This window comes from Epinephelus fuscoguttatus, linkage group LG5 (genome assembly GCF_011397635.1).
Source record: "Epinephelus fuscoguttatus linkage group LG5, E.fuscoguttatus.final_Chr_v1".
Classification (NCBI taxonomy): Eukaryota; Metazoa; Chordata; class Actinopteri; order Perciformes; family Serranidae; genus Epinephelus; species Epinephelus fuscoguttatus.
In genome coordinates this window covers 46630150-46656202 of record NC_064756.1, presented here as the reverse complement: position 1 = coordinate 46656202, position 26053 = coordinate 46630150, and the positions used below count along the sequence as shown (strand labels likewise).

Here is a 26053-nt window from a genome sequence, read left to right as displayed (position 1 = left end):
AGATCCACTTCAAACTTGGTGAAAAAAGTCATAAGACGTTGATGATGCTTTATTGTGGAAACTGTGAGTTTTCGTCGAAGGGCGTGGCCACGGCCTGGCAGCGAACCTTGATGTTTCGCCGTGATGATAAACGTTGCTGTAACTTGACTCCACATGGGAATATCTTGCCAAAACTTCACACATATCATGACAGTCCAGCCCTAAACACATCTACAGAGGAATTTTGAATCACCGCCATAGTGCCACCTTCTGGCAACAGAAAGCTACTTTATACATTCTTTGATGTCCCGCTTCTAGCAGGTTAATCAGACCCACCTCAAACTTGCTGGTCTAAGTCCATAGACCTTGATGATGCTTAAAAATGAAGCTTTTGAGTTTTCATCAAACGCTGTCACCGTGGCGCCGCCTTGTTCACCATCAAACACAATGTTGTTTTGAAGGGATGAGGGATGCTTGAAAACTCACCAAACGTGGCATACATATCACAGGTCACAAGTCCTGCTGTCTGATGTGAATATTTCAATTAAGCAGCCCCCAAAGCTGCTTTGACCTGCATGTATGAAACTTGGTAGGCACCTGTAACACTCCATTACGTACAAAAAAGTCTCTTGGAGCGATGCTCCAAACCCAACAGGAAGTCCGCCATTTTGAATTTACTTGTGCCACTTTTGTGCGTTTTTGCCCATTTCCAGGGCTTGTAAATTAACGAACTTGTCCTACAGATTTAATCAGATTGGCTCCAAACTTGGTGTATGTAAGCATGACTACGTTGTGACCAAAAGTTATCACAAGATTTGCCCAATGTTGAATGGCACGCCCGCTGCCGAGCGTTGAATCTTGAGGTCTCGCCATGAAAAACGAAATTGCTGTAGCTCTGGCATAAATGGTCCAATCTCCACCAAACTTCACACGATTCATATTAGTCCCGCCCTGAACACATTTTCATGACCATATTGCCTGATAATCATACCGCCACCTAGTGTCAAAAGGAAGTACTTCTTATTAGACACTTATCTTTGGATTAACCTGAAATTTCAATGCTGTGGTGTATATTTGATGTTCACAAACATGACATATCATTAGTGTCTACGTGTGCTGTAGAGAGTTTAATTTTGATGTCTCGCCATGAAACAGGAAATTGCTATAAATTTGGAGTAAATGGTCTGTTGTCCACCAAACTTGACAAGATTCATATTTGTCCCACCCTGAACACATCTATGTGACAATATTCCGTGATAGTCATAGCACCACCTAGTGGTGAAAGGAAGAACTTCTTACCAGACACTTATCTTTGGATTCACATGAAATTTCAGTGCTGTGGTCCATATTTGATGTACACAAACATGACGTATCATTAGTGTCTACGCGTGCTGCAGAGGGTTTACTTTTGATGTCTCGCCATGAAACAGGAAATTGTTATAAATTTGGAGTAAATGGTCTGTTGTCCACCAAACTTGACATGATTCATATTTGTCCCACCCTGAACACATTTAAATGACAATATTCTGTGATAGTCATAGCGCCACCTAGTGGTGAAAGGTAGTACTTCTTACCAGACACTTATCTTTGGATTAACCAGAAATTGCAGTGCTGTGGTGTGTATTTCATGTACACAAACATGACATATCATTAGTGTCAATACGTGCTGCAGAGGGTTTAATTTTGAGGTCTCGCCATGAAACAGGAAATTGCTGTATTGTTGCCGTAAATGTTCTGATCTCCATCAAACTTCAGATGATTCATATTCGTTCTGCCCTGAAAACATTTATATGACCATATTTCCTGATACTCATAGTGTTAGCTAGTGGTGACAGGAAGTAGGTCTCAAACACTTATCTTTTGATTTATCTGAAAGTTAAATGCTGTGGTGTATATTTGATGTACAAAAACATGATGTATAATTACTGCGCTCTCCAACTCCCTCTAGTGGAAAGAGGAAGTGATACAAAATGTGAAATATGTCATTCCAGCACTGTATCAAAGATATGCAAAGTCACTCCTGCATGCGATATGTAACTTTGACAGAAATGAACTGACACGTCAGAAGACGTCCTGCCACTCCCCCCGAGTTGCGTGAAGGTGCGAGGGCCCGTTCATCGCTGCTTGTTATTATTATTTTTTATTATTTTTTTATTCCGCCAAATTAATTGGACTTTTCAGGGCTTAAACGTGCGTGAAAACTCATGAAACTTTGCACACATCTCAGAACTGCGTGAAAATTTGATCTTTCAAGGGTCGCATGCTCGGGTTCCAAAAAATGGCTCAGTAGCTCCCCCTACAAAAGTTTGAGGAAACAGCCCCTGAAGCCAGTTTAACCTACGTGTATGAAACTTGGTAGGCTTATGTAACACTCCAGGACCTACAAAAAGCCTCTTGGAGGCATGCTGTAAACCGGAGTAGGAGTAGGAACATTGAAAATTGGTACATATGTATAAGTTGCCCAGATGCACAAAAAAGTCTCTGGCACCAATGGTCTACTCCAAACAGGAAGTTGGCCATTTTGATTTAAACTTTTCATTTTGGCGGCGATTTTGTGATTTCCACACCTTGTATTTCAACGAACTCCTCCTACAGATTTTGTCCAATCAACTTCAGATTTGGTACAGATCTTCATAGCATGCTGATCAAAAATTATTAAAAACTTTTCTCTATGTCAAGGGGGATGGCCACTATGGCACCTCCCTCGCCACCAAATACGTTTGGCTTTTTATGGCTTCAACGACCTCATATCCTCATGAAAATTGATACACACGTCAAGAATGGCGAGATCTTACATCTGATAGGGGCGTTGCCCATGGGGGGGACAAAATGTCTCTATAGCGCCCCCTTGAAATTTTCAAAAAACCCCCATAGGGTTTTTTTTGGAGTAGGAAGATGAAACGTCACGCCACGTCAGGGTTTACCCTATGGGCCCGAACAACGCATAGTGCATCCAAATTCACACCTGTTCTTCTCTGTGGATTTTCTCCTCAACCGTTCATCATAGCAAGAAGCCACTCATATCACGCGAAATTGTAGCTTTCCGACAAGCCCAAGCACTTGTCAGTAGTCCAATGTTTTCATAGCGTAAAAAAATGATAAATTTACACTAAAATCATGAATAACAGAGCCTTCATACAGCTCTGCACACACATTACTCTTGGATGGATTACTCGCGAATGCAGGCTTGCACAGAAATGCCATGCATATCACATGAAAGCGCAGGACTAGAGCTTTCCAGGGATACCACACACATCATTTTGCTGCCATCCCATCATGCTTTTAATCCAGATTAATTGTCTACGAAATAAAAACCTGACGAATTTCTTTACAACCCATTATACAGATCTTGTTATCAGTCACTTCATATAGTGAGGAATATCGTATCTTACCACGTCTTAGGCTTGCGTGTGTTTCTCCTTGTCTATCCACATTTGTAGTCCAGCTGTCAAGATGCAAATATCTCCATACTGTCCAGCTGACACTCCATCAAACTTTGTATGACAAGACTAGCCACTTCACTTTTGCGCACCCAGACAACTGAGGCCTAATTATGCATGCATGACAGGGCCGTAGTCACCATATACATTGAGGGGGACATGTGTCCCCCCCCAATGCCCCCCCAATATAATAGCCGAAACTGAAAACAACAGCAAACTTTGTTTACTGCAAACAAAGTGGGAAATGTTATCTTGGAGGACATCATTGCACTGGTTGACTATTTTTCTATGATCTTAGATGCAAATATTGTATGTTTCTTTCAGATAAAACACATTTTTGACTTGTGAATGAGTCAATGGAATTTCTTGCAATAATGAAAAAATACTGGCAATCACGTCCGCCTGGCACAAATCACATGCTTTGGACAACTGTGAAGTGACAGAATGTCCCAGCATCATGGTTCTTATATTGCCAGATTCCAGTGAGTCTCCCCTCTTCATATATAGCAGAATATGTCAACTTCTAACTTGCTATGCTGAGATACACGTAAAAATGTAAGAATTTAGTAACACAGATTTCTTTTTTTCATTGATATAAAAATTAATATAAAATACAGGCACATAGAAGGACATGTAATGATGGCAAATCTGGATAGCCCACATTGTCCTAAATAAAAACAAGATATAGCATGTGTATGTAGCCTTTATAATGACTGTGATATGAGCTTAAAAGTAAAGGCAGTAAAAATACCCCAAAAACGCCTAGGGCCCATAGCGTTAAAGATAATGGGCGATAGCTAGAACATTGTATGGGGTTTTTGTGTGGTTGAGAATGAATGTAATCGGGGCTGTATTCATGTGATGACGTATTTTTGAGCTATGGAGGATTTTGGAAATCATGTTGAAAAATAAAGGAGAGAGAAGGGACCAAAAATGTTTATAGAATTCTGCAGGGAATCCATCTAAACTTGGGGACTTGTTGTTAGACATAAGTAATAATGCTTTTTTCAGTTCATCTATGGAGAGTGGTGTGTCTAAATAGTCTGCTTGGTCAGTGGATAGTTTAAGGGGGGAGACACTTCTCAGAAAAGTGTCAGCCTCTGTGGATGTGGTGATATGGTCAAGGTGTAGTATTTCCTAAATGTTTAGTTTATTGCCGGATGATCCTGTGTTGTGTTTCCCAAGGTATCTTCTATTGAAATTGTGTTACTTTTTTCAGCTTGTTGTTTTAGTTGATTAGCTAGTAGCTTGAAAGTTTTGTTGCCAAATTCAAAATGTTCATGATGAAGTTTGAGAAGCGTGTGTTGTGTTTTTTTTTTTTTTTTGTATGTGTATCTGCCCACTCAATTGTGACATTATTTTATGCATATAATATTGATTTTGTGTCTTTACAGATACCATACAGATGCCCCCAATTCAATTTAAAGCATAACTGATTTGAGTAAAGGCACGAGAGCAAATGTGGGTATATAAACGGTTGGTTCTTCAGTTGGCAGTTACACCTAGAGTAAAGCTACTGAAGACCAGTAAAGTCACCGTTTGTTTTTATTTATTCTTTCAGGTGGGTAAATGTTACCTAAGCACCTTCAGATTTTATCAGTAGTGTACCCTTAATAGATAATTTGTTTATATAGTTTGTATTGTGCTTCGTTATATTGTTTGAGGGAACTGTAACGTAAGGTAACTGCATACGAGTGGATGCAACCGTCACTAATGCTAGCGTAGTTCCTCAGGGATTTAAGCTGCTGGCTCCGGTGAATGTGGAGAGGCACAAAAAATCTCTGCCGGTATAGTGGTCGGTATCTCAACCTCCGTTGAAGAACGTAATGGCAGGAGAAGCTCCCTGGTAATGACAATGCAGTCCCCATGCTGCTGGGCAAGCTTCGACCCTCTGCAGGCGCAGCAAACCAGCTTGACAATAAAAACAAGTGCAAAAAGTTGCAAAGACGATTCCAGGTTCCACATCTCTGTCCTCCAGCGTTAGAAACACATGCACACGATATTCATAGACAACTTTCAACATATAAACCACATAAAAATAGTTAAAAGACGGTGCAGGCTGTAGTCGGTCGAACACAGAGCGCCCTGGAAGTGGAAGACCACAGTTCTTAACCTGTTACCACTCCGACGGCCTGTGGTACATAGACTGTTAATAAAGATATATTGATCCTGTCTAATATGAAAGTGTTAACTAAAGGTAAGACTTCCTTAAGTAGCCTACTAGTTGGGATGGGGTCTAGGAGACACATTGATGATGTGGATGAAGAAATCATAGAGGTCAATTCTTGAAGAGTAATTGCGGAGAAGCAATCTAAACATATATCAGGTCTTACAGCTGTGTTTGACGGCAGATAGGTACTGTCTGAGGACAAGAGGTCATGGATTTTGCCTCTAATAGTTAGGATTTTGTCATTAAAAAAGCTCATAAAATCATTACTGCTAAGGGCTAAAGGAATACAAAGCTCAATAGAGCTGTGACTTTCTGTCAGCCTGGCTACAGTGCTGAAAAGAAACCTGGGGTTTTTCTTGTTTTCTTCTATTAATGCTGAGTAATAGTTTGCTCTGGCATTGCGGAGGCCCCTCTTATAAGTTTTGAGACTGTCTACCCAAATTAAAGGAGATTCTTCCAGTTTGGTTAATCACCAATTCCTCTCAAATTTTCGCGATATTTGTTTTAACTTACAGGTTTGAGAGTTATACCAAGAAGCAAACTTTCTTTGCTTTATTAACTTCTTTTTAAGAGGAGCTACAGAGTCGAGTGTTGTTCGCAGCGAGCCTACGACGCTATCGACAAGATGAAGTTGGTACGGGAAACCTCTGTTACTGAAGGACATGGTATTGAATTTAACGACGGAGTAATCATTTCCTTAATTTTTCTGACAGCACTATCTGATAAAGATCTAGTATAGTAACTGTTGCTGAGTGGCGTGTCATCGAGTAAAAAGAAATCAAAAGTAATCAAATAACGATCCGATAGCGAGGGATTCAGTGGAAAGACTGTTAGGTTATCAATTTCAATTCCATACGTCAGAACTAGATCGAGGGTATGGTTAAAACAGTGAGTGGGTTCATATACACCCTGACTGAAGCCAATGGAGTCTAATAATGAGATAAACACGGTAGCCAGGGAGTCATTATCAATGTCGACATGAATGTTAAAATCGCCTGCAATAATAACTTTATCTGATTTAAGAACTAAACTGGATAAAAAATCTGTGAATTCAGATACAAATTCAGAATACGGGCCAGGAGCACGGTACACTATAACAAATAAAGTGGCTGCGAGGTTTTCCAGGTCGGATGTAAAAGACCAAGAACAAGGCTTTCAAATGAATTATAATCTAGTTTAGGTTTAGGGCTGATTAACAGACTAGAGTTAAAAATGGCTGCAACTCCCCCTCCTCGGCCGCTGCCTCGAGGAATATGGGTATTATTATGACTGGGAGGAGTGGATTCATTTAGACTAACATATTCATCTTGACACAGCCAGGTTTCAGTGAGGCTGAGTAAATCAATATGATTATTCATTAATTCATTCATTCATCTTCTAACCGCTTCATCCTCTTGACGGTCGTGGGGGGCTGGAGCCTATCCCAGCTACATTGGGCGAGAGGCGGGGTACACCCTGGACAGGTCACCAGACTATCGCAGGGCTGACACATAGAGACAAACAACCATTCACGCTCACATTCACACCTACGGACAATTTAGAGTTATCAATTAACCTTGTCCCCAATCTGTATGTCTTTGGACTGTGGGAGGAAGCCGGAGTGCCCGGAGAGAACCCACGCTGACATGGGGAGAACATGCAAACTCCGCACAGAAGGGCTCCCACACCCGAGATCGAACCGGCAACCCTCTTGCTGTGAGGCTAACCACCACACCACCGTGCCAGTCCACAGTCCACAGTCCACATTTAATTCTCCTGTTTTGTCTTTCTGTCACAGAAGAGGTTTTAATTTTTATGAGGTTGTTATGCACAACTCCTCTATGTTTAATTTTAGATTTAAATAATTTAGGTAGTCGGGGGACAGACACCGTTTGTATAAAACTATGAAAACTATGGCTGGGTAACTGAACTAGAAGCTCAGAGAAGCGTATAGGACTGCGACTCTGAGTCCTGATCTCAACTCTGGGTTGTCAGGGATTTAAATTACTAATAAAATTTGCCAGGTTCCTAGAAATGAGAGCAGCTCCATCCAAAGTGGGATGAATGCCGTCTCTCCTAATAAGATCAGGTTTTCCCCAGAAAGTTTGCCAATTATTAAAGAAACCCACATTGTTTGCTGGACACCACCTGGACAGCCAGCAATTAAATGATGACATGCAGCTAAACATGTCATCAGTGGTCAGATTTGGGAGGGATCCAGAGAAAACGATGGAGTCCGACATCGTTTTTGCATATTCACACGCCGAGGCAATATTAATTTTAGTGACCTCTGATTGGTGTAATCGGGTGTCATTGAATAACAATCTTACTGAATCTAGGTTTAGCTTTAGCCAGCAGTTTTAAATTTGATTCAGTGTCGCCCGCTCTGGCCCCAGGGATACATTTGACTATGGCCGCTGATGTTGCTAACTTCACGTTTCTCAGAATAGAGCTGCCAATAACCAGAGTTTTATCCTCAGCGGGTGTGTCGCTGAGTGGGGAAAAGCGGTTGGAAACATGAACAGGCTGGTGGTGAGCCATGGGCTTCGGCTTGGAGCTGCGCTTCTCAGGAACAGTTACCCAGCCTCCCGGCCGAATGGGTGTTACCAGAGGACCGCTAGCGGAGGCTATGCTATGTGGCTCCGCACCGGCTACAGGGGACTGGCTAACTACCGCAGCTACTGAATGATTTTCCATGGTGCGGAGCCGCGCTTCTAATTCACTAAGCCTCGCCTCCAACGCAGCAAATAAGCTACACTTGTTACAATTACCACTGTCGCTAAAGGAGGCAGAGGCATAGCTAAACATTTGGCACACCGAGCAAGAGAGAGCAGAGGGAGAAGCCATCGCTAACTGTAAAGCTAATGTAGCTACCAAGGCTAATAACGTGCAAACAACAGCTGAGAGATTAGCAGGGAAGTCGTAAAAAGGAGGAGAGCTATAAGTGCTTAAACAGAACTAGTGTGGGTTAAGACTTGAAGTAGACGTTAAAGCAACTGAAGTGAGAAAGCCGAAAGCAGGCTAGTAGAATTCACTAGAGCAGTACAGAGACGCTGTCACAGAAACACCGGAAATGACACAACTTGCTTACCGCAATAATTCAGCACGTCAGCCAGATGCCACTGCTGATACTCACCTTATTTTATGTATAACAGGTTACAAGACGGCTGCAGCAGCTGGATGAAAGGCCTCCATGCATGATCGACCATCCAGGTTTAGAACCTGTTTGCCTACATGTGTTCTAGCTGCAAAGCACATGCAACATTTACAGGGCTGACTACGGTCCTTTACGACTACGGGGGATAGAGCAGTGAGTTTTATCTATAATAATCTACTTAACTTCACTGTTCATACACCATAATAAACTAAAAACAGTCACTCAATGCCACTAATTCAGATCATATTTTTTCTTGAACAAATAGCCAAGTTTTTCCTAAGCAAATACTCTATATTACACATGAATTCAAATGAAACATTTTACAGATACAATTGTACATGGAAATACAGTATAACTGGTCCGTGTACTTTGCGGCCATTCATTTTTCGTTTTGATGTTGGTGAACAAAAAACAGGAAACGAGTCGAATCCGTGTATGGTCCGTGTATATTTTGATAGTTTGATGTTTCGTTTTCAAAATAAAACGGATTTACGGAAATACTGCCGTTTTTCTGTTTTTTCGTTTTGAGACACAAAATTATTTGGTTTTGTGTCTCAAAACGAAAAAACGGAAAAACCAAATCGACAAAACGGCCCAATTTTGATTTCTGCAAATTATTATTTTTTTCTTTTTTTTTTTTTTTTTTTACCGGTGACAACGACCCACGGGAAGCGGAAGTTAAGTGTAAGAACTTCAAAATAAAACTTTAGCGTGCTAACTGCTAACTTCTTATATTACAGGCTACCGCTCTCTTTCTAAACCATATGGTTCATATTTATTTTACTACTGTGAAAGTATAAGAGCTGGTTGTTTGGAAGAATGCGATAGGCATATAATTGTCATTTAAGCTTGAGTGCGTGAATGCATTTTGTGGAAAAATCTTACGTTCCCTGAGCATCTATAACGTTAAGTCACAGAGGTCCCGGTCAAAAGGCTAGTGGCCTGTTAGTATTGCGATTATTATCAGCAGCAGGCATTATTGGAGGCATTATTTACAGGCTAATCATTAGAAAATGAGAACTTGTTATGGCTTTAGTGTACTTGGTGTTTAGCCACAGGGTGGCGCAGTGTTTACGAATAGTAGACATGCTTTGAGGTTCAAAACAGCAGGCTCTGTGTCTCATCAATCATTGCATTTCAACCGAGAGGTGTGTGGAGGTCGATTCAATGGGGAGCTGCAAGGAATACAAATTGTGTTTTATTAGTCCTTTGGCGATCATTTTATCCGACTGCTAGTCATTTATCGGCTTTGCACCGGGCGTCATCGGTTGCTATAACAACGGCGACAGAGACTCCTTTCGAGTCAAAATCCTTGAGGCCAACTGGCCGTGATGACTTCTGTATTTTAACTGCTACACTACTCAGCCGTTATAAGCAATGTAAACTGTAATGTGACCTCAATTTAACAGGCCACTAGCCTATTGACCGGGACCTCTGTGACTTAACGTTATAGATGCTCAGGGAACGTAAGGTTTTTCCACAAAATGCATTCACGCACTCAAGCTTAAATGACAATTATATGCCTATCGCATTCTTCCAAACAACCAGCTCTTATACTTTCACTGTAGTAAAATAAATATGAACCATATGGTTTAGAAAGAGAGCGGTAGCCTGTAATATAAGAAGTTAGCAGTTAGCACGCTAAAGTTTTATTTTGAAGTTCTTACACTTAACTTCCGCTTCCCGTGGGTCGTTGTCACTGGTAAAAAAAAAAAAAAAAAAGAAAAAAATAATAATTTGCAGAAATCAAAATTGGGCCGTTTTGTCGATTTGGTTTTTCCGTTTTTTCATTTTGAGACACAAAACCAAATAACGGAAGTACTTCCGTTATTTGGAAGTACTTCCGTTGTTTTTTATAACGGAAGTACTTCCGTTATTTGGTTTTGTGTCTCAAAACGAAAAACGGAAAAACGGCCGTATTTCCGTAAATCCGTTTTATTTTGAAAACGAAACATCAAACTATCAAAATATACACGGACCGTGTATCATTCGTTCTTTCTATTTTCAATTGTCAATCAAAAATCAAAAAATTAAAAAGTGACGGATTATTTTGTTTTTCGTTTTTTAATCTAACAAAAAAAAACGAAAAAATGCCTGGTTTTTCATATTTCAATTTTAGACTCAGATCAAAAATACGAAATGGAAAAATAGACCACAGGACTGAATTTGATTTTAATATTTAATTGGTCGGGTTTACGTGACCCGGAAATGGCTTTGCGTGCGTCTATGGGGTAACGTAGTAGGCTACCATGGCGGCGCTGGAACCACACACTACTTTGATTAAGGACTTGTTGAACAGTGGTTTGACACACGCCGAAATTTCCTGCACGTTGCACCAGATGGGTATCCTGCAATGCTCGGAAATGAGCATCAGAAGATTCTGTGCTCGGCATGATCTGAGGAGAAAAAGACAGACGCAGAGCTGGAGAGTGCTTTAGTTCGATCTATATATGAGGTGAGTTTTCATTCAGATTTCCACAGTGTATTGCAAATATTATATATTATATAGCAAACACTAACAGTAAGTGTGTAATCTCGTGACAGACGGGACCATCATATGGCCGGAAGTTCATGACCGGCTATCTGTCTACACTGGGGCTGCATGCGGGAGAAGGTCAGGTTGGAAGAACCCTAAGAGAGCTCCATCAGCCATACCATGAATTCCGGCGTGAGGTGATGCTTTTGCTTTAAAAGTGCAAATTAAGCAGATAATGATAACCACGTGGATACCTCTCACGTGTGGGACTAAATTAACAGCTGAGAAACGGACCAACAACATTAAATATACTCCTGAGATTGTTATCGTGACAACAGCGACCCCTACTGGTTTACATGAGTGAGGATAACTGTCTGTCATAACAGTTATCGTTTTAATGATAGAATCTATACAACTGTGTTATATTGTGCTCGATTTTACAGGTTCAACTAATGAAATGGCCCCTAAAATCCAGCTCCCTACCATGCTGAATGTATGGGTCACAAACTTCATTTAGACCAAAATGAAAAGCTTGGGATGTTTGGTGTTACTCATGTTTTGGCTGTTGATGGCTACAGCAGCAAAATTGTTGGACATTCGACCATGCCAGTGAAAAACAACCTTGTGATTTATGAGGATGTATACAGGTGAATATATTCACAACTACCATTATTATTGTCATAACTTTTCTGTTCTGCATTATCTTTTAAATACATACTCTTATTGAATTAGTTAAATTCAGTGCAGTCACGTAAACATTATTTTATTCCAGATCTGCAGTCGTGAACCAAGGCATGTGGGACCAAGTTCGGGTTGATCATGGCAGGGAGTTTTACCTGTGTCTTTACATGCAGGAGATGCTGTCAAGATACAGACACAACCTCAGCAGGCCACCATACCTCCAAACCACATCAACAAGGGTGAGGGCTGTGTAAAAGATAATATAAATTATTGGTGCTTCATGCACTGTCACCTTCAGTGTCTGGCCCGGAAAAACATCTACAAAAAATCCTTCATCCCCTGTGCAATAACCACCCTGAACAATCAAAAATGAACACTCGCTGCTTTTAACAGACCCCCTGCTCCTCCTTTTTAGCATGATTGCACCTAAATGTTGTTTTTAACGTTTGTGTTTTTACTATTTGTTTTTAGTGTTTTTTATACGAGCCTGTCAAAGATGAATTCCTTTCACTTGTGCCAGACAATAAAATTTATCTTATCTTATAAATCTTGCACACTTAATTAATTGATGCAGATCGTAGACATGTACTGTATATACTGTACATAATCACCAATGTACATCCATTCAGTATTGATTTACATCGCACTATTTGTTTCGATTACAGCTTAACAGCTGACTTCTACTTTTTACTCTTCACGTTTTGTTTGGTGCTTTTATGTGTTCATACTTATTTCTACATACTTTTGTATAACCTCATCTATCCCTTGACTTGATTTGTTAGCCTTACTGTCCATGTTATTATTACGTAGTTTCACACCAAAAGTAATGTAAAAATGGAGTCAAACTCCTTGTATATATAGCACATACTTAGAATATTAAGATGATATTGATTTTCTGCTGTTTTATTTCCCTTTCACCTAAAAACATCATTTGAACTTTTGATCAACAGAACCTTTGAGTGGAGAGGTTGCAGCCAGATGTGAACAATCGTGTGAATTATCCACTGAAACGGGCTCTGGTGCACCTGCTGGATCAAGAGGTTGTGAACATGGAGGACAACCTCATTAGATTCTGCATCTCAAATCTGACATGTCAAGTCTCCTGTTTTAGCTTCTCTGCACTGGCTCCCTGTAAAATCTAGAATTGAATTTAAAATCCTACTGTTAACTTATAAAGCTCTAAATGGTCAAGCTCCGTCATATCTTAGAGAGCTCATAGCGCCTTATTATCCCACCAGAACACTGCGCTCTGAGAACGCAGGGTTACTCGTGGTCCCTAAAGTCTCCAAAAGTAGATCAGGAGCCAGAGCCTTTAGCTATCAGGCTCCTCTCCTGTGGAATCATCTTCCTGTTACGGTCCGGGAGGCAGACACCGTCTTCACATTTAAGACTAGACTTAAGACTTTCCTCTTTGATAAAGCTTATAGTTAGGGCTGGCTCAGGCTTGCCCTGTACCAGCCCCTAGTTAGGCTGACTTAGGCCTAGTCTGCCGGAGGACCCCCCTATAATACACTGGGCACCTTCTCTTCTTCTTCTTTTCTCTCTCTCTCTCTCTCTCTCTCTCTCTCTCTCTCTCTCTCTCGTATTTTATTACTGCATCTTGCTAACTCGGCCATTCTGGATGTCACTAACTCGGCTTCTTCTCCGGAGCCTTTGTGCTCCACTGTCTCTCAGATTAACTCATATTGCAGCGGTGCCTGGACAGTGTGACGTGTGTGGTTGTGCTGCTGCCGTGGTCCTGCCAGATGCCTCCTGCTGCTGCTGCCATCATTAGTCATTAGTCATACTTCTACTGTTATTATACACGACTATTGTCACACATGTATACTGCCAGATATTAATACATACTTTCAACATATTGTACCACAGTAGCCAGAACTATAACTATAATATTATTACTTTCAATAATGTTGTTGTAAGCTACTGTCATTACCTGCATCTCTCGCTCTCTCTCTCTCTCTCTCTGTCTCATTGTGTCATGTGGATTACTGTTAATTTGTCATGCTGATCTGTTCTGTACGACATCTATTGCACGTCTGTCCGTCCTGGAAGAGGGATCCCTCCTCAGTTGCTCTTCCTGAGGTTTCTACCGTTTTTTTTCCCCCGTTAAAGGGTTTTTTTGGGGGAGTTTTTCCTTATCCGCTGTGGGGGTCTTAAGGACAGAGGGATGTCGTATGCTGTAAAGCCCTGTGAGGCAAATTGTGATTTGTAATATTGGGCTGTATAAATAAAATTGATTGATTGAAATTGAAGTAAGCCAAATTGGACTTGACAGAGTGGTGGGTTCATGGAATGCACACAAGATCCCAGGTATGCTTAACTGATTATTTACACTTAAGAAATATTGATCTTTTTTTCCCACTCCCAATCCATCCAACCTAACCAGTACTGTATTGCTTTGATTCCATGTCTTAGGTCATGGAATACCCAATGAACTGGCAGCAGGTGGCTGCCCAGCTAAAGTCTCAGAGGAGCTGCTGCCATGTGCTTCTGTTGTGGCAAACATGTATGAGCAAGACTTGGGATCCTCACTGACTTGGGAGTCTGCTTTTGGAGCTGATCCATTTTCATCTGAAGAGGGCAGATGCCATGCAGAACAGAGCTTTGCAGAGAACTACCCTGACATCCCTCTTCTTTTTAATCATGTGGTAAACAACGATGATAGTCCTTTCCAAGATGCTGAATAAGCAGACCATTTGGTCTGTTTTTTACATATTGAAAACCTGGATGTAGTTATTGATTAATATGTTACAAAGCTGCCATGTCCCTAAGTTGTCAGTTGAATAATTTGGCAAATAAAGTTGTATTTCTTTGAACCATTTTATTTAACCTTTCTAGGCTTACAAAGGCATAGAAAAATATTACAAAAGCTTTATAGGTTTTATGTTGACTTTGAATTAATTTGAAGTTGAGCTTGAGACTCAGCTGGAACACAAAAAGCATAGCAACACAACTTACTGAGTCCTTTCTGTATAAAATTCCCAATGTTTCTGGAAAACAGTATGAAAATATACAACATAAAATAGTGCAAATATGAGGTACTTTGGCTCTTACAACACTGAAAGATGATTTTGCCAAAATAAAATAACACTATGAAGATGCACAAACATTTTTAAAAGTCAAAAGTGCTTTGAATGCAAAAAACATTATTCAAGTGCAAAAAACTGAATAATGACGAACAGCATGAGCACAACTGCATACTGTACAGTTTTACTAGCACAGTATGTTTTCCAGTACAGCCAATGCATTGGACAGTCCGGTGAGTTTTTGTGTATTGATGTCAAAATCACCTGTTTGGCATTTTGGGCAAATTGCAGATTTTTGCTGCCATTCTTCAATGCAGGTCCTGCAGCCAACAATGCTATGACAACACGATGAAACCATGGGCTCAACCACTGGACCTGCAAATTTGAATCAGAAAACAATTGTAAAAATAAAATAAAAATACAGTAATTGAATAAGTGGTTACATTATCATTGGCGTCGGGGTCTATTTTCTTCATGGACATGGGTAGATGAGTTGCACTGACATCTGCTTATAGAAGACAAAACTTTTTTATTTACCCTTGCAGACAATACATGCGAAGGCATCTTTGACAGCAGCTGCTTCAGCCTCTGTCAAGGACACTGTTGTTCTTCGGTTGGAACTTGCCAGGTTTATCAGCTCCTTGATTGTAGTTGACACCTCCCGAAGACCCTGTGCTGCCAGGACCACCTCTTCAATTGTATCAAACACTGCATCTAGACCATTATCATTATCAACCTACTTGGTCTCAACAAAATCTGAACCAGTGAAAATGCAATCATCATCAAAAAAAGTGCTTAACTGACTAATGCCCATGATTCTGTTACTGGTCCGACATTAGTTCTGGAATGTGTGGTTGTCAAGCTAGTTGTCAGGATTCTAACTGTTACAACATGTATTGTAATGGTAGTTTCAGAGTGGAAAAAGTAAGTGGATCACTTTACCCCCTTGATTTCCCCAGCTCAGGGGTAAACTGAGACACAAGACCACTTTTTCAAAAACAATCATATTTCCACTGCCCTTCATCCTGAATACATTCTGAAATTTTCTATTGCTAGGAAACATCCTGAATTAATGGGAAATGTGTAAATTTTACTGATATATCATTTTAGCTCGCTTAGAGGGGAGCAAATGTAAAAAGTGTCTCACTTTACCCCACTCTCCCCTACATAAAGTATACAATTTTTCAGAAAAGGGGGTAGTTTTGTTAAAACCAGAGGGTTATAAATACTCATTTTTATTTATTAATTTACCTCTGGTTCCCTCTGTGTCCAAGATCTGGTTTCCCTGACCATCGGTAAGGATGACCGAGTCATCTTGTTCAAAGGCATCATTTACTTTACTTGTGATGCCCATGACAGAAGCCCCAAATTCCGAGAAAAAAATGGTAAAGAAGAAGAAGAAGAAGAACGCTTTCCTGATCAAGGCAAAGCAAGCTTGATTACAAGAATTATGGTCGTATTTTATTTCCTGACTTGTGTTTAATAAACACAGTAGAAAATCAGATAAAGGCTCATTTTCTGTTTTTCGATTTCCAATTTCCAAACAAGAAACTGGAGACGACTCATTTCCCGTTTTTTGTTTACCAACATCAAAACGAAAAATGAATGGCTGCAAAGTACACGGACCATAAATGAAGGATTTACTGAATCCAAATTCAAAAAATGTGAATACAGATGTTGACATTATCGAACCTGTTAACTAACATAATGTTCAATTTTCTCAGTCGTTACAGGTATTTAGCCTATAGCAGTTTTTTGAGCTGGTGCTGGGGCTTCCTTGGGCAGAAGATATGTGTAGTCATCCCATCATGCGTTGTACTTCGGATACGTCAGGAGTTTCCTGACACCCAGGGAAGATACGAAGGCTTCAAACCCACCCCCCTTGATTGAACCTTGAGACGTAGCTGGCGATGACCTCCTCCTTGTCTGGTTGCTCATATTGTAAAGACAGGTCCGGCAGGATGTTTATCTTCAGAATCTCAGCTCTGTACAATGAAATATGTCATTTATTTGAACTAATGTCTCCAAGATTTTTATCCTACAAGCGTGAAAAAATATTGACAGAAACCTCAGAATTTACACTTTCCAATGCTTCCACTGCTGATGATTAATCATTTACAGCAATGATGGAGCGCTAAGTGTCCCCCTCCCCTCCTCCCCCCACTATTCACATGATAAAGACATGATAATTGCATTTATTCTATCAGCTTCAATTGGTGTAAATTTTGGAGGGGAATTGCGGTAAGAACGGCCACAGTTAAGACATTACAATATCCTGCAGGTCAAAGCAGGTCTGTTTCACCCGCCCTCTGGAGGGGCACAGATTTGGTTTCAACCTGTGGATGGACCAGAGCAGCCGGGGCTTTGAGGTCAGAGATGTGGAGCCATGGAGTCCTGCAGAGCATAGCGGCCTCAGAGACGGAGACAGAGTGCTGGAGGTCAATGAGGAGTACGTGAACAACATGGACTTTCTAAGATGACAGATGCTGAATATATACTCCCTATCTGATGCTGTGGCTGTTTGTGGTTGGCTGAGAGGGATGTGAACTCATTAGTCTGCAGCTGTGTTAATCAAATCAGGTTGGGTTTCCATTACGCGTGCCAAACGGTGCCAGTCCCCTTTGATCTGACATCAGATGTGACAGGACAGTCGATATAGAGATACATTTATGTGCTGATTGCAGATAGTTGCATTGAATAGTGGTTTTTGTGGGTATTTATTGCATTGTTAATGTGCCTGACATTCTGGAAACCTGCCTGTGAGGTTTTGGTGACGTGTGTGCAATGTCCGCTGATCAACCAAACTTCCGCTCCACCGGCTGTGCTCCACCTGTGCTGACAGTAGATCTGGTTTCAGCTGGCGAGCTTTTAGCGCACCTTCAGCAAAGCCTTTTGGCACGAAACTGTCACTGCGCCAAGCTGGATCTGTTGACATCTCTCCCTGCTGCGCCACCATACCCATCTCAGCGCACCTCGATCTGCCAAACTACCAAACTGAGCGCGCCTCGGGTTGTGCTGCTCGAAACTAGCTCTGCGCGGGGTTCGCCACCCTGTGCTGCACCGGGAAACTAGAGGCTTATGAGTCTTTCATTAAATGTGTCTCCTGTGTTTTTCATTTATCATGTTATAGTATGTGTACAAGACTTGCTGCAAATTAATTGCCTCTGGTGGGATTAATAAAGTTGTCTGAATCTCAATGGAGTTTTTTTGCTTAGTACCACCCCGCTGTTGTGTGACTGTGAGCTGTGATTGGTGCATTGAGGTGAACTCTTTGAACTCATTGTGTGAGCAGTAATGGAGCAAAATTGGAGAAGGATGAAGGCAATGCTCAAACGTTTTAAAAAATGCTCCACACTCCATCCAAAATCCTTCCATGCATGCCACTATCCCTCCTTGCTTGTGCTGGACTCTGTTCACTGCTCTGCTTTGCTGCTGTTAACATCAGAGAAAGATTTGGGTTATGACAAATACACAGTAGTTTGTATACATTGCACTTGGCCTGAATGGTGCACTGGAGAATTGTCTAATATGAATGTAGTTAAGGGGTTCCATGTTGCTTTGCATTACAATGATATTGACACAGGTCTTACTGGGGTTTTCTTTTTTACCACAATGTAAAATCAGTACTTGTGAATATATGAAACTGATGGATATTCATCACCAAGATGATATAGGGAAATAAATGTAAATCTCTGGGTGCCTGTTTGTTAATATAGTAAAGTTAATATAAAATCTCTAGTAGCACAGCATTCTTTGAAAAGGTCAATAGTATAAGTCTCCTTGAATGAAGTACAACTTCCAAAACACTGATATAGTCCTTTAAAAAGTACATTAAAGTACATCTAAACAGCCATTTTGTATACTAGTTTTGATATGAAAATGAATTCTATGTAAAGTTCCTCAGCTGTGTTACACTGACATACTGACTGTCCATTTTTAATTTCTCCTTAAATCAGTTTTACCTTTAATCCAAAGGAAGGGATTGATAATCCAGCTCTGCTGATCGCTGATGAGCCTGGTGAGGTTTGATACAGTCTTTGAGAACTCTTTATCTAAAATCATTCCCCAATGTCCTTCTAGTACTGATGATCTATACTAACCATGTGTGCAGAGCCTGATCAGAGCCTTGTGCCCAGATTGTGCCAGCTGAAGCGTCTGGAGGGGCAGAGATTTGGTTTCAACCTGTGGATGGACCAGAGCAGCCGGGGCTTTGAGGTCAGAGATGTGGAGCCATGGAGTCCTGCAGAGCATAGCGGCCTCAGAGACGGAGACAGAGTGCTGGAGGTCAATGAGGAGTACGTGAACAACATGGACTTCTACAGGGTAGGTTTCCAGAATTTGGCATATAAGCAGTCTGCCCATGTGCTGTCAAGAGTGAGATATTGCAACATCTCCTGGACCCAGTTCTATGAAATGTATTGTGCATATTCACGGTTCTCACAGGAGCACTTGTCTATTTGTCCAGTTCCTAATGTATTTTCATGCAAAATTCTTGGGGAATCATTAGAACATGAGGAATATACTAATGTTTCCATTTTTTTTCAATCTCTGGTGGCCATTTTGGATTCTAATAATGGTGAATGTCCAAAACCTTCATTTAAAAAAAAAAAAAAAAAAAGCCAATTCCAAGCTATGCAGGTGTTTACTTTTGGTAGGGATGGGTATTGTTAAGATTTTAACAGTACTACTACTCTTATCGGTATCGGTAATCAAGAACATAAATTGCTTTCTCAATTCTCATTATGCAACAAAATAGTTTTTTAACAAAACATTTTACTTTTTACAACTTGAAATGTAAAATACATATAATAATAGTGTTGTCAGAGTACCAAAATTGGGACCCACGGTAAGATACCAGTGAAAGTATCACGGGTCTGAGTAGTATCACGATACCACAGCAAAAATTAGGCAGATGTGTCTTTTGTCATTTATAAAAAGATAAATCACTTTTCTATACTGCGAAAATTATGATACAATGACGGATAATTGACGGAGTTGGTGAGATAAATGTGCAAGATAAGGTTTATCATGTAAAAAAAAAAAAAAAATTTAAAAAAATGCGACTGCTCCAGTACCAATAGCAGAACCGTTAAGGTCAGAGCTTATCAATACTGCGGTCTTGACAAATGTAGCCCCGGGGCTCATTCAATACTGGAGTTCGGTACCCATCCCTAACTTTCGGTGGCTAAATATACATTTTTTTACTCAGATATTCAAATAAACTAAGAACAATCACTTGAATATGAATTAATTGAATTTGGTGGTCAAAGGACTAAGCTCAAGGTCACTGTGACCTCATAAAACATGTTTTTTGGCAGTAACTCATTCATATTGAAGATTCATATGCTAACATTTCACACAAATGTCTAATAGGATAAAATGATGAAGTGATGACATTTCGTATCCAAAAGATGAAAGGTTAGCTTCACTGTGACATCATAATGCTCTGCAAAGACACTTTTCTGGTCATTATTCAACATCATATCTCTAGAACAGAAGGGAAGATATTTGGTCAGATACTGAATTGGTGACTCTAATCTTGAAACTGTGCTGACTGTATAGATCTTCTGTGTGTGAAGCATCCATGTTTTCACAGACATGGATGAAAACTGTAAGAGAAATGACTGATAATAATAATAATAACTTTATTTATATATTTATATATTATATTTTAAAAACAAAAGTTTACAAAGTGCTTTGACAAACAAAGCAAACGCAGGATATCTATAGCAAGAGACTCAAAACAGTGAGGGCAAACAAAAGCAGGACAAAATTAAGCTCAAATTGGGTAAAGTTAAGCAAAACACAGACAGAATGATAAGACAGAATGTTAAAAGAGATAAGAACAACAAAGGCAATAAAACTATTATTTCTAAATACTAGAAACAAACGAATAGAAGGATAAACAGACAACACTGCATAACAACAATAGAATAATAAAGAATAAACAATTAAAAGGAATAAAATAAAATAAATAAAAAGAATAAACAAAAAGAATAAATAAAAAGATGACATCACATAAAGGCAAGTCTATAAAAATGGGTTTTAAGAAGAGATTTAAAAGATGTTACTGATTCTGCAAGCCTTATCTCCTCAGGCAGGTCGTTTCAAAGTTGAGGGGCCCTGATGGAAAAAGCGCGGTCACCTTTAGATTTAAGTCTCGACTTTGGAACGGCCAGGAGGGCCCTGCCCAAGGATCTAAGGCTGCGTACTGGCTCATATGGAGTCAACATTTCTGCTATGTAACTTGGGGCCAGACCGAGACGGGCTTTAAAAGTGATCAGTAAAATCTTAAAATCAATTCTAAAATGCACAGGGAGCCAATGGAGGGAAGCCAGGATTGGGGTGATGTGATGCCGTCTGTTAAAACCAGTAAGAAGCCTAGCTGCTGCGTTCTAGACCAGTTGGAGGTGGGAGAGTGATTTATGGTTTATGCCAGAGAGGAGTAAGTTACAGTAATCGAGTCTGGAGAAGATGAATGCGTGGATTATTTTTTCTAAGTCAGGATGTGGGAGCATGGGTTTGATTTTGGAGATAGTTCTTAACTGATGGAAGCAGGACTGGACAACTTTATTGATATGAGGTTGGAAGTTGAGTTCTGGATCGAATATTACTCCTAAGTTTCTGGCTGTGGATGTGACGTTAATGGACAGGGAACCAAGGCTATTTTCAATGGGACTGGTGGAGGTTGGGGGAGTGAACAGCATGATTTTGGATTTGGAGTCATTGAGTTGAAGAAAGTTTTGGGCCATCCAACAGTTGATATCGTTAAGACAATCTGACGGCCAATTTCCACCAGATGCATGTTGGTTGCGTCTCCACTCCGGCATGGCAGCGGAGCTGATAGGATTCAATTCTAGTCAATGTGTGTGTTTCCACCGGCTGCGGCTGTGCTGCGTTCCAGCTCCGTCTCAGCTCTGGCACTCCGGAGCCCTGCGCAACAGATACGCAGGACTTCTATTTTTGCCGGACGCCGGAGCACAATGCAGCAATTCAGATCGTGCGGGGCAGGAAGTCGTGTACAGAAACACAATAAAACATCCGGTTAATTTTCAAAATAAAATACACAGTGTTCACGGCGGATCATATTTCCCTGCACTACACCTTAAAAACTACATAATGGGCAGAGGCAGGCCTGAAGTCAACAGGTCAGAGGTTTTCAGACGTCATGTCACCCCGTGAACACTATGGACGAGGAGATATTAATCATGGCAGTGCACCGAGATGTCGGTGTGCTGCACCGCACAGCAAACGCAGCCGGTGGGTATTGACGGACGGCGGAGCAAGCAGCGGATAACCAGCACTGCCGTTCCGCAACGGACACGCATCCAGTGGAAATCCGGCGTAACACAGCAGCTAGGCTTCTTGGGTCATCCGGTCTCAGCGGGAGGTATATCTGTGTGTCGTCCACATAGCAATGGAAAGACACGTCGTGGCGGCGGATGACCTGACCGAGCGGAAGCATATAAATAGAAAACAAAATTGGACCTAAAATTGAACCTTGCGGTACACCACAGGTAATCTGAGTTTTCGAGGATGTGTAATTACCTATAGTGACTACAAAAGTTCTATCTAAAAGGTAGGAATAAAACTAGCTAAGTGCAGTGTCCTTGATGCCAACCCAGGTTTCCAGACGGTCAATTAAAATGGCATGATCAACAGTGTTGAAGGCTGCACTTAGGTCTAAAAGGATTAAAATTGTGCTCTCTCCCATGTCAGCAGCTAAAAGAAGATCATTGGTTACTTTGAAGAGGGCAGTTTCTGTACTGTGTAGGGCTCTAAAACCTGATTGAAATCTCTCAAAGAGAAGCTAAAAGCTGGGTTGAAACCACTTTTTCTAAAATTTTTGATAAAAACAGGAGTTTAGAAATTGGCCTAAAATTGTTAAAATCAGAAGGATCAAGGCTGGGTTTCTTTAAAAGAGGTTGGACCACAGCATGTTTAAAAGAAGACGGAAAAATGCCTTTTGTTAATGAGTTGTTAATAATCAATAAAATACTGGGTCCAACTGTGTCAGTAACCTCTTTAAGAAATTTTGTTGGAATGACATCAAGATTGCAGGTAGCTGGTTTCATGTGGGTTAGAATTTTGGATAAAAGCGACAGTGAAACTGGTCCACAGTTACTAAAATAACTGTATATGTCTCTACTGGCATGTAAAACATGGTCTGGGTGGGTGATTTGTTGTCTTAAAACCTTAATTTTGTTGGTAAAAAATTTAAAAAATCACATCTCATGAGAGGCATCAGTAAAATGACAGGGGGAGGGGGTGGTGACTGAGTCTATTACTTTAAATAAAATTCTGGGGTTGGATTGATTTGCTAAAATTAAATTAGAGAAAAATGATGCTCTGGCTTCTTTAACTGTTTCTTGAAATTTCATCATTGATTCTTTCCAAATTTCATAAAATACATGTAAACCTGTCTTCTTCCATTTTCGTTCCTTTCTCCTACAGTCTCTCTTTAGTTCATGGATTGAATCGTTCAACCAAGGCTGTGGTGCACTATTTAGTTTTTTGACCCTGTAGGGGGCAACAGAGTCCAGAACAGTGTGACAGGTTTGGTTAAAAAGGGAGACCAGCTCCTCTGTATTAAAATTTTGATTAAAAGCAGTTAAAGAAGCAACAGTAAAAAGCTCAGAAAACTGGCTGGCAGACATAGGCATCATTTAGGTATGGCGAGGTATGGCAGCTGCCATACCTTGGAATCGGGAGAAAAAAAGAGAGAGAGGTTCTGTAGTCATCTTACTGGAGGGACAGCCATGAGGCATTTATGCACGCTTTTACGCTTTTACGCTTTTACGCACGGGTTGGTGGTGAAGTGGTAAACATGACTCGTGCTACGGATGGATGGACAGACAGACAGCCATGTATCTAAAACAGGTAATACATCTAGCTACAGCTTTCCCACATCAAATATCCGTGATCGCCTTGACCCGCGTACGTAAAAGCGCACACAATTCTGTGTCCTCTCACCACGGATGCTGTGACCTATTTACTGTGGACCTATATGCTATGCCTTTTAATAAAATTACCGGAAGAGTTTGCTGAAAAACAGGTAATGTCAGCCTGAATTACTCACGTGCGTCACTGGTGAAAATCGCTGACATGCATGGTGAAAACAGCTTCTACAGGCTCGCCATAGCTTACTGTCAGGACTCGGGGACCAGAATTCGGATGGCGGACCGTCGGGATGGCGATATTTCGGTGTGGCGGCCTGTAACTGTTGGTTAAATGGCCCATTTGGTTGGTATTCGGATAACTGGGGCTTTACTGGTATAATGCAATAGCACCACCCAGTGGTGAAACCCATGTACACAAAAAAATGACCCACTCTAAACATTTAGAGATTTTTGTACGCGAACTCTCCCCTACATTATACAGTATTTTTTCACTAAAAACATACTGGACAGGAACTGTAACCAAATAATGGCCTGGTGCAGGTCGGTGCAAAAAAAAAAACAAACCTTGAGCAAATAGCCACCTGGTTCTTTTTAACACCTGGGGTCAAAAATTGATTTTGTGAAAAAAAAAAACGCCCGGGCTACTGTTTGGAAAAATACGGTATCTATGTGTTGTAAAAGCATTTTGCTCTGCTGCTGTAGACAGCCTGTCTAAATGATGTCTTGAAGCCTGTCTGATTGTATGTGGGGTTTTTTTCTTCATGTCGGTATGTTAAGCTTGTATTTTCGGTCTCTGGAGATACTCCAATAAATTCGCCTATACAGTATTGTACCAAATTTTCTTTATTTTCTGTGAAGTTAAACACATGACTAATCATAATTAAATGTCCACTTGCTGTCCATGGTGCTGAAATATGTTCCAAAATAGGTCCGATGTTTTCACTGCTCTCACCAAGTCGTGCATTACATGCAGACATGAGGTATTATGAATGTGAGAAACAGCTTCATGTCCTTTGAAACAGTTTTCAATAGCATAGTATGTACTTCTGACAGGTCAAAGACCAAAGTGAAGTTTTAAAACTCCATCGTCAGTAGCTCTGTGACATCATGTCATATTGCCATACCTTAGTTTTTGCTGAAATGACGCCCCTGCTGGCAGACATAGAATAACAGACGGGTATACTGTGATTAAAACGTGATTGGGATAAAATTACACTAAATAAAACTGTTTTATGGTCTGACACACAGATATCCTTAGTTGCCAGGTTGTCAGGGCTGAGACCATGATGAAGTACTAGGTCAAGGGTGTGACCTTTTGAGTGGGTGGGTTCCTGTACAGCCTGGGTGAGGTTAAAAGATTCCAAAGTGGCCATATAATCAGCAATAAAAGTTTGAGAAGGGCAACAAACATGTATGTTAAAATCACCTAAAATAAGAACTTTGTCATACTTTGTTATAAAACCAGATACTAACGCGGCAAACTCATGAATAAAAACATTGTTTGGCCTGGGCGGTCTGTAGATTATTAAAATTAGTACTGGATGTTTAGAATTTACTATAAAACCAAGATGTTCAAATGAGGTAAAATCGCTCTGTGGAATGGGAGTGCACTTAAAAACCTTCCTGTAAATAACAGCAACCCCCCCTCCCCTGCCTGTCAGCCGGGGTTGATGGAGATGTACAAAATCAGGGGGGGTTGCTTCAATGAGAGGGCTGCAGTCTCCCTCACATAGCCTCACATAGCCAAGTCTCTGTTATGATAAAAAAAAAAAGTCCAAATTGTTAAAAGTAATAACATCATGGCGTAGAAATGATTTACTATTTAAGGATCGGATATTTAAAAGACAGGGGGTAACAGAGGTTGCCGAGGAATCTGAATTAAATTGTTGTGGTTTACAGCAGAGGGGTGTGATGATAAGCGTGTTGCAGTGGGTCTATGATATGAAATGATGGTGGGTATAACAGTGGGTGTGTCAGTTTTGTTTGTGGGAGCTGAGTGTGATGACCGGAGGGACCAGTGGGGGGAGCTGTCGTGGGAATCTGTGTGTTGTACCGTAGAAGAAGAAGGGGAGTGTGTGTCAGGTGTAAACAGTCAGTCAAGTGGGAGAGATTGCACAGCATGCTGCAAATTAGCCGACAGCATTTGGCTACCCTGTTTGTTGGGATGTACTCCATCACTGTTAAAAAGAGAGGAACGATCCCAGAACACGTTAAAATTGTCAATAAAACCAAAGCTGTACTTCCT

General features: G+C 40.7%; 1 pseudogene; it reads left to right on the top strand.

Annotated features, from left to right (window-relative positions):
• The window catches only part of LOC125889092 (Na(+)/H(+) exchange regulatory cofactor NHE-RF3-like), a 268747-nt pseudogene that overhangs the window by 69083 nt on the left and 173611 nt on the right, over positions 1 to 26053 (top strand).